Genomic DNA, 10614 nt, shown 5'->3' with positions numbered 1-10614 from the left:
CACCACCCTCTGGGTAAAGAAACTTCTCCTCATCTCTGTCTTGAAACTGTACCCTCTAATTCTAAGATTGTGCCCTCTGGTCCTGGACACGCCCACCAAGGGAAACAGCCTAGCCACATCTACTCTATCCTTACCTGTCAACATTTTAAATGTCGCTATGAGGTCCCCTCTCATCCTTCTGTACTCCAGCGAGTACAGTCCAAGAGCCGACAAACGCTCATCATACTTAAGCCCTTTCATTCCTGGAATCATTCTCGTAAATCTCCTCTGAACCCTCTCCAACTTCAGCACATCCTTCCTAAGATGCGGGGCCCAAAACTGCGCACAGTATTCCAAATGAGGCCTCACTAGCGCCCCGTAGAGCCTCATCAACACTTCCTTACTTTTATACACTATACCTCTCGAGATGAATGCCAACATAGCATTCGCTTTCTTAACCACCGATCCAACCTGGTGGTTAACTTTTAAGGTATCTTGTATGAGTACCCCCAAGTCCCTTTGTACTACCGCACTATCAATCTTCTCTCCTTCTAGATAATAATCTACCCGTTTATTTCTACTTCCAAAGTGTACAACTGCACATTTCTCAACATTGAATCTCATCTGCCATTTCCTTGCCCATTCTCCTAAACTGTCTAGGTCCCTCTGCATTCTTTCTATTTCCTCTATGCTCCCTACTCCTCCACTTATCTTGGTGTCATCCGCAAACTTAGCCACACAACCATTTATTCCATCATCCATCAAGAATGAGAAAGATAAAGAAAACTTTTAGTGTGTGATTGCAATGAAATAAAAGCATATGTATGGAGCAGTTTTACTTTGAGGAAAAGCAGGTAAAAAGAAACCCGAGCGGCAACTCAAAGATGAAAGAGTGAAAGAAAGGTATTTGAAATCTCATTATGATTCAAGAGCAGTGCACCTTGAAAAGGAATGAATAATGTTTAAACATCATTACAGAAACAACCTCGGAATATTTCAGTTCACGCGTTTACCTCCAGACTGAATGTCGTAATCATGCTACATTGACCAACACTAGTAATGTTCCTGTTAAGTCTGTTTTGTTATTATCTTAAGATATGATGTAAATGCACTTTTTTTCTATTCATTTTTCTGGAAGTGAAAGTAATCCCACAATGATGTTAGGTAGTAAATTCTAGGAATTAAAGTCAACAAAGCTGAAGAACAGCATTATATTTCCAAGCCAGGATGGTGTGAGCCTTGAAGGAGAACCTGCAGGTGGTGGTGTTTCCATAATCCTTGTTCTCTCTGGTGTTAGATATTGCAGGTTTGAGAGATGCTGTCAGAGTCTCTTCGACAAATAATTGCAATACAATTTATAGATGGAATACGTAGCAGCCACGATGTGCTGGTGATAGAAGGAATGGGAGAGGGTCCTAAGCAACTGTGCTGCTTGGTCCTGTATGATGTCAGGCTTACTGAACACGTTTGGAGTTGTCTTCATCCGAAGAAGTGGAAAATAGCTGTTAGCAGGTGGCTTTAGGTAGTAGAACAGTTTTGATGTATCAGGAGGCGAGTTACTTGCTGCAGGACACTCAGCCTTTGACATACATTTGTAGCCACCATTTTTATGTTGTTGAGTTTCTAATCAATGGTGATCCCCAAGAACATTGATGGTGATTGACTGGGCAATGCTAATGAATATCAAGGGTAGATGGTATGGATCTCTCGTTGGAAGCGGCCATTAACTAGGACTTTCATGACAAGAATTTTACTTGACACATAACAGCCAATGATTAGAATGTTATCTAGGTCTTGCTCCATCCTGTCTAGACTGCTTCACTTGCTGAGAAGTTGTGAAAGGTTGAGAACATTGAACAATCATCAGTGAACGTCCCTACTTCTGACCTTGAGGGAATGAAAGATGGAATGATAAAGATATATGGGTCTAGGATACTGTCCTGAGGAACTCCTGCAGCCACGTCCTGGGATTAGGATGATTGACCTCCAACAAATACAACCGTCTACCTTTGTGCAAGTTATAACCCAACGCTGCAGTGTATTCCCCTTGATGCCTATTGACTTTAGATTCATCAGAGCTCATCTATGCCACACTTGGTCAAATGCTGCCATGCTACCTATGGAATTCAGTTCTTTAGTCCTAGGCTAAAGCTCTGATGAAGTCTGGTGTATTTTTTTTTGCAGTTAAAGATAGTAAACACAAAATTTGTAATGAGTTTACTTCACTACATTTGTTATGAAAAACAATCCACTTCAGAATGAACAGAAGACATTTCTCAGAATTCAATTAACTGTTATCACGACATGTTCATTTACTAAAATCGGTACATTTAGTAAAATCTTTATATTGAAGCAAAAAATTTATGATTAAATTACCTCTGACAGTTCTGGTGTGCAGGGAGGGTACTTGGGAGCCACTGAATCATTGTCAGATTCCTAACCCTCGTTAGTTTGATCATGCACACACACCTCAAAGTCTCTTTCAATTACCTGTGTAAAGCAATTTTATGGAAAAATGTAACATCAGAGAAGTTATATAAACTTGGTTAGTTTATTGCTGAAATATTACTCATCCAGGTATGATAATGGTCACAGACCACCAAAATAACTCATTACAAGGGATAATTTTCTGATATTGAATCTGGTAGTGTTGAAATACTCTTCTGTGTTGCTGCTTGCAAAGGCAAATAACAGATAATAAAGCTATCAACAGAATATGTTTTCACACTCCAACTACATGAAAGTGGTTTAAATTTCATACGTTATTTGAAAAGTAATTGAAACCCAGGATGAATAATAAGAAAAGTCTTGTTCTGCTTTATCTTATTGTTGCCTTTTCACTTTACTGCCATGTTTGGTACATTTAAAAATAAGAATCTCATATATGCAAATGATGTCACGACTGGACTCTGAAATGTTGAAATAGAACATAGAACAATTACAGCACAATTCAGGCCCTTCGGCCCACAAAGCTGTGCCGAACATGTCCCTACCCTAGAAATTACTAGGCTTACCCATAGCCCTCTATTTTACTCAGCTCCCTATACCTATCTAACAGTCTCTTGAAAGACCCTTATCGTATCAGCCTCCACCACTGTTTCTGGCAGCCTATTGCAAGCACTTACCACTCTGAGTAAAAAACTTACCCCTGACGTCTCCTCTATATCTACTCTCCAGCACCTTAAACCTATATGACCTGGAAAATTAGGGTAGCAGTTTTGTTATCTACTAAGTTTCAAGCATGGCTAAGCTAAATAATCTCCATGATCTAAAATATGCCTAAACTGAATTGTTCTGCTAACCATTATTTACTGACTTATGCTTCAGTCTCATTCATATGTGATCTGAGAAAAGTTTACCTTTTCTGCTGGATAACTAGGTCTCTTCAATGTCTGGAAAGTCAGATGAACACCTCCAATTATCCACCAGAATTACCTTCAGAGGAAAGGCTGTGCAAGATGCCTTATGGCACAGGACATTGATACCCAATTCTTTCTGTCAGACTCAGAGAAAGAAACTCAAAGAAAGATTAAAATCAGCTGAACTTGTTTATAATCACTTTATTTCCAAACTGAGATATTGCTCTACCTTGTTTACCAGTCTGACAATACATATTTTTTTTTTAAAAACTCTCATCTTTTTTTTCAAAATACTTCTTGACTTTAGCTCTCCGTGTCTCTGTAATCCCCTCACTGCCTGCACCCCCACATCACAACCCTAGTGGCCATGCCTCCAACTAACTAGGCCCTGAGCTCTGGAAATACACCACCCCAAACATGTAACATTCTCATTCTTCTTCTTTGAGGCGTCTTAAAACTTACAACTTTGACCAAGCTTTTGGTCTCCTATATCAATACCTCTGATTGGGCTATTCAAATTTTGCTTGATAATTACCAGTGAATTGTATTGGAATTCAGATTGACAATAAATGCATGCTATTATTGAACTACCGACAAAATGTGGGTTAACTAAATTACAACAAGTTTCCACCATAATAGGGAATGGAGATTCCACTGCAGGAGTAATTCAAACCTTTTGACATCCAATGCTACTGGATTTGGAACAGAAGTAGGTAACAAACTTTTCTGAGGAAATTGATCCTCATCATGCAACTAACATTAAAGATCAGTAAAATACTAATAATGGGGAAGAGTAAATGCAAAGATCAAAATCTTAAGATCAAAGGCTATCTCTTGTATAACAGTGATATAATACTTCATTTACAAAATTTGATTCCACTGATGTCAATGGAATCTCATTTCAGTGGGCAAATATATTGCACAATGCATCTTTAGTTGTCAAAGGAATAATAGAACATGAGGGGTTTTGGTGGAATGGTTAAAAACAAACTGTCTCCACCTGAAAGGGGCTTAGTAATCAAAACATGTTGACAGAAATTATTTGGCAAAGATGACATAGGAAGTTAATCAATGAGTCATCATCAGGAAAGTACAGCCTGAATGGGCCATGCAGAAGGCAACTGGGTACATAATTTTAAAAAAATTGCAGTTCTCTGGAGAAACAACTTGTACATATAAAGAACCTTTAATGCAGCAAAAGGTCACATGAAACTTCTCAGAGGCATCATCAAACAAAATTTTACAGCGTGCCACAAAGGGGGATATGAAGGCAGTTGGCCAAAAGCTTGGTTTACAAGGTAGGTTTTAAGAAGTGTCTCAAAGGAGGAAAGAGAACTGGAGTGGTTTAGGAAGGAGATTCCAGAGCTTAGGTTATCAACAGCTGAAGGCTTGGCTGTCAATTTGAAATTAAGGATGAGAAACTTAAGATAAAGATATTGCATTGAGTAAAAGACAAAATTGATCATGATGATATGTTAATGGGGCTTAGTGTGAGTTAGAACACAAAACTTCAATAAGAAATAGAAGGGATAGGCCATATGACCCCTCATACCCGCTCTGTCATTCAGTAATATCAGGAGTGATCTTTTACCTCAGTGCCACTGTCCTACACTGAACCTATACCCTTTGATTTCCTTAATATCTAAACATTTTGGATAACTCTTTTTCAGCGAGGTAGACTATGAGAGGATTGGCCAGACATACTTTGAAACAGTCAGATCAGAAGATAACAAAGCTGTGGATGAGAGCTTCAGCAGTAGATGAACTAAGACAAGATATCTTTATTAGTCACATATACATTGAAACACACAGTGAAATGCATCTTCTGCAACAGTGTTCTGGGGGCAGCCTGCAAATGTCACCATGCTTCTGGCGCCAACATAGCATGCCCACAACTTCCTAACCTGTACGTCCTTGAAACGTGGGAGGAAACTGGAGCACCCGGAGGAAACCCACGCAGACACGGGGAGAACGTACAAACTCCTTACAGACAGTGGCCGGAATTGAACCCGGGTTGCTGGCACTGTAAAGCGTTACACTAACCGCTACACTACCGCGCCTAGTAAGGTACTAGTAAGGTGCCTAGTACTGTACCTTACCAAGCATAGTAAGGTGAGTTTATAAAGATTTATAAAGAGTTCCCTAAGGCACGGTTATGAGATCAGAACTCTTCTCAGAATCAAGAATCACTAAAATAAATCATCTTATTGGCACTTGTAGGACGTGGCTGAAACTCAAATTTACTGCATTGTTCCTTCGGACTGAAACATTATTACAGTGATTACCCTTCAAAAGTACATTATTGTCTGTAAAGCATTTTAAAACATTCTGACATTGTGAAAGAGACTACTTAAACACAAATTTGTTCCATAGTCATTCAATGAAAGCAGTTCGAAACTAGTTCTTACTGATTCATTAGTTATTTAATGGTGTTTGAATCACTGGTCTTTTTAAAAAATCAATTCTATTCAGTTCCATGTTTTCTCTCTCCTACCTTTCTTAAATAGTGAGGTTATATTTGATGTTTTTAGTTGGAGTTCTATGGTCAACCATCCAATCCCCAGGACATCACTGCAGGAGTTCCTCAGAACAGTGCCCTATGCCCAACCATCTTCAGCTGCTTCATCAATGACCTTTTCATCATAAATTCAGAAGCAGAGATTTCAGCTGATGATAACAATGTTTATTTCTACAAGAGCCGGTCAGAAGCTCAGAGTTCTGCAGTGAGTAACTTATCTTCTTCACACTCCAAGGCTTTTCCACCATCTACAAGGCACAAGTCAGGAGAATGGAACACTTTTCACTTGCCTGGATGAATGCAGCTCCAACTACTCTCAAGAAGCTCAACACTATCCAGGACAAAGCATCCCATCAACCTTGCTAAATATACATTCCCTCCACCACCACCAAACAGTGGCTGCAGTACCATTTACAATATACTCTGCAGTTACTCACTGAGGCCGCTCCCACAGCGTCATCCAAATCACTCTCTCTGTCCACCAGGAAGGACAAGGACAGCAGGTGCATAACACACCACCAATTGCAGGTTTGCATCCTCATCATATAGCAAATATATTGCAGGCCCTTCATCCCTGCTGGGTCTAAACCTGGAACTCCTTACTCAAAAGCACTCTAGGAGTATACTCACTAGAAGGACCTCAATGGTTTAAGACGACGGATTACCATCAGCTTCTCAAGGGCAATTAGATATAAAAATAAATGCTGGCCTAGCCAGCAATGCCCAGAGGCTGAAAATGAATAAAAGAAAATCACTCTAGACCTGTAGTTCTGTGCTATTTCCAGGAGATATACTGTGTCTTATTTCGTGAACAAAACATCTGTTTAATTTCTCTTGCATTTCCGTATTCCCCAGTATAATCTCCCATGTTTCAATGTGTAAAAAACCCATATTAATTTAGCTAATCATTTCCTTTTCACACATCTATAGAAGCTCTTACAATCTGTTTTTATGTTTCTCTCTAGCCTACTTTTGTATTCTACTTTCCCTTTCATTGTCAATGCCTTGGTCCTCCTTTGAATATCTGAAAATACCTGAAATGTTCACAATGATCACAATTGCTGCTTTTTTTCTCATCATTATGCACCTTCTCCTTTGATCAATACTATCTTTAATTTCTTTTGATGGCCATGGCTAGAGAACTTTTCCTAGTGGATTTTTTTTGCCTTAAAGTGATGAAATTTACATGTTAACTTTAAATGTTGTCCATTGATTGTTTACTATCATACTTTTTAATGTAGTTTCCCAATCTACCATGGCCAATTTACACTTCAAGCTTTTGACGTTTGCTTTCTTCGAGTCAATACCCTTTAGTTCAAACTTCAGATTGAATTAGAAGTGATTTAATTTTTATATTATACTTTATCATATTGTGACTGCTGTTCTCTTGAAGCCACTTAATTACCAGATCATCAATTTACACTTTCTCATTAAGCAACACCAGATTTAAAATAGCCTGTCCTGTGTTGGTTCCTCAACATGATGACCTAGAAATATATATTCAATGAATTCATCTTTCATGCTATTATTGCTCATGTAGAATAAAGAAGCCAAGATTTGTATTACCCTTGTTACATGTACCTCTAATTTCTCGATTTATATTATGCTATTGTTACTATTGTTTGGGACCTAAGAACTACTTTGATCAGTGTCCTCAGTGTTATGGTTTTACCCAATAATTTTATTTATCCTTTCCAAATTTGCACATGGCTCAGGTAGCAATCCAGAGATTATTACATTGATGGTTCTGCTTTATAAATTGGAATCAAGCTGCTCATTCTTTCAGTGGAACCTCTTCTGTCTTTGTTTTATTTTCACCCAGACAAGCATGCAAATTTGTTCAAGGTTAGTTTTGTCTAATTTTACTACCCAATCCTAAAATTGGAATAACAGAAAACATCATCAATATTAATCAACTCTCATTAAAACTCATCTGTCTTCCACACCCTCTGATTAATTATGATGGTAACGCTCCAATCAGAATTTCTATGCGTGATGTAATTTGGGTTGATATTCTTCTTTAATTCAGCTCAGGAAATAAGCACAAGTTGTAGTTCAAGAGAAAAAGTGGCAGCTGTTGAGCATATTATTGACTTATGAGCATATGAACAATTATAGAAGAGACCTAATAGTCCACTTAAGCTTTCCACACAACTACTTGTCACATCCCTATCAGAATGTCTCAAACCAGCTTTCTACAATTAAATATTTTTGTAATGTAGTCATTGCTGCAATATAGGAAACTCAGCACTCAATTTGTGCACATCATTCTCCCAATGTAATAACAACTGGACAATCTGTTTCAGCGATGATTGAGGGATAAATATTGGATGGGACTTCAGGGATTACTCCCCTACTTTTCTTCAAGATAGTGTCATAGGATCTTTTACATATAGGATTCATTTTAAAGGGCTGAACCACCCAGATCTCTCAGTAGATGAGCCTACAACTGGGCAACTTGTGAATGTATGCTAAGCCTTTAACTTAGCAGAGCACTGGCCCTGAGACATCTGCGTTGCATGCTGAAGGACTCCTTAGAGTCAAACCTACTCTGTTTTCAAAGATGTTTCACAAATAATCATTAACATTGACAGCCTTCACAGTCAAAGAGGTAAATGAATGTTTATTCACCTCTTAGAATTGTGTGTACCATGTAGTTTGACTCTTAATACATCATTGTACAAGCTACTGCTATTTGTTGTGACTTGACAGACTGACTTCAATAAAGAATGTTCTGTTGGTAGCCTTATCTTTTATTTGTATTGATAAACAGAAGCAGCAAAGACCCTACAGACACTACATTGGCAATGGGATTTAGGATGTTGCTGATGAGGAAAGAGTAATCGAGTAAGGCAATAATCGATTGTGAAGATGAGCAAGTAGAGCAGTGACAATGGCAAGCAAGGTGGGTATGTTGGTAAGCTTGAAATATATGACTCAGCCATTTGCCTGTATATGAAATGAGTATAAATGTTACAATAATATTGATGGCATCCTGGAGGGAAAATGCAGAGCAAAGCAATGCAGCCACATGTGAAAAGAAGATGAAAAACCAAAAGCTGGAAATCTGAAATAAAAATAAAACAATGTTAAAATAGTCAGCAGTCAGGTAAGATCTGTGGAGAGTGTAACAGAGTTAACATTTCAAGTTGATGACCTTTCATCAGGTGTGCCTGACCTGCCAAAGCTATACCATTGCCAGTAGTAGGGTTGGACAAACGTGAAATATTTGCACTACAAGCTACAGATGAGACACCATAAAATCCACAAAAGGAGATTTTAATTCAGCACCATAAGAGATTTTGGAGTGCCAGAGAAAATAGAGGATAAGATAAGATATCTTTATTACTCACATGTACATCAAAACACACAGTGAAATGCATCTTTTGCTTAGTGTTCTGGGGGGCAGCCTGCAAGTGTCGCCAAGCTTCTGGCGCCAACATAGTATGCCCGCTGCTTCTTAACCTGTACATCTTTGGAATGTGCGAGGAAACCAGAGCACCCAGCGGAAACCCACGCAGACATGGGGAGAACGTACACACTCCTTACAGACAGCAGCGGAAATTGAACCCGGGTCACTGGCGCTGTGGTCAGGCAAAAGACATAAGGAAAATGGTACAACTTGCAGACTTTTTAAGATTGGATGCTGTGGAATTGTTTGTTGTGTGTAGAATAGCTACCAGCACAGAGATGGCACTTAAAAATGTGAAACTCAGGCATGATGCCGAGGTGTAAGCAGGGAACAAGCCACAGAAATGGCAGCCGCAGTGTGGTCTTCTTTGTAACCCAGTCACATGGATACCACAAGTTGGTTCAGTGGGAAACCCGTAGGTTATGCGAGTTTAAAAGGCAGGCATGCTACAAGTTACATTGGTGCAAATGGTAGGAAGCCCTACCATGGATGTAATCAGAGCCACCTGGCCTCAGAATACCCCAAACGGCACACTGGTACCATTTATACAGAATAGCACATTTTGTATGAAGACATAAAATACTGCAGATGCCAGAATGTGGAGCAACAAATGAACTGCTGAAGGAAGTCAGCAGGTTGAGCAGTAGAGGGAAAGGAAATATAGATGTTTAGGGTCGAAACCCTGTATCAGCTGCAATCAATATAGGCTGTACTCTGCACGAGGACAGATATAATGATTGAGGTATGTTTCATGATGTACCCTGGCTCCATTAGACATGGACTTGGATGATAATTCATCTGAAGAGAAGTGTAAATGTAAAAAGCAAGCTGGGCAGCTAAATGTGAGACTTTCTTCAGAGCTGGTGCAGATATGCAACAGTAAGGAGATCAAGAAAAGTTTGACTAATATAAAACCAAAGGCTAGGCTAAAACTGCAAGAAAGAATGGAATGTAATATCAGCAGATGTGTGTTTGTAATGTAAGTTGGCAATATTAACCTTCCGTGACATAAGGAGAATATTGAGAGCACATGTGGTGCTGACTGTTCAGGTGTTTGCCAGCAAGAGCTGGACACTTCTAATTGGCTGCATATCTGCAAGTTGATAATGGTGGCAGCAACATGGTAGGAGAGGATGTGTCCATTACTAAAGCGTTTGCAGAGGTTACAAAAGATTGAGAAGCAAATCTGCAAAGAAAAGTAATGATCAAACCAGGGAGTTAGACTAGGGAGAGACATCCTAGACAGAAGGTCAGTCCATTTGGATAAATCTGAGTCCAGAATCTCATCAGGACAGTGATGTATTATTTTCAGAGCAATGCAAATATTCACAAGCAATTCAAAGGAA

The sequence above is a fragment of the Pristis pectinata genome, chromosome 8 (genome assembly GCF_009764475.1).
Source record: "Pristis pectinata isolate sPriPec2 chromosome 8, sPriPec2.1.pri, whole genome shotgun sequence".
NCBI lineage: Eukaryota > Metazoa > Chordata > Chondrichthyes > Rhinopristiformes > Pristidae > Pristis > Pristis pectinata.
This window is presented reverse-complemented; position numbering follows the sequence as displayed.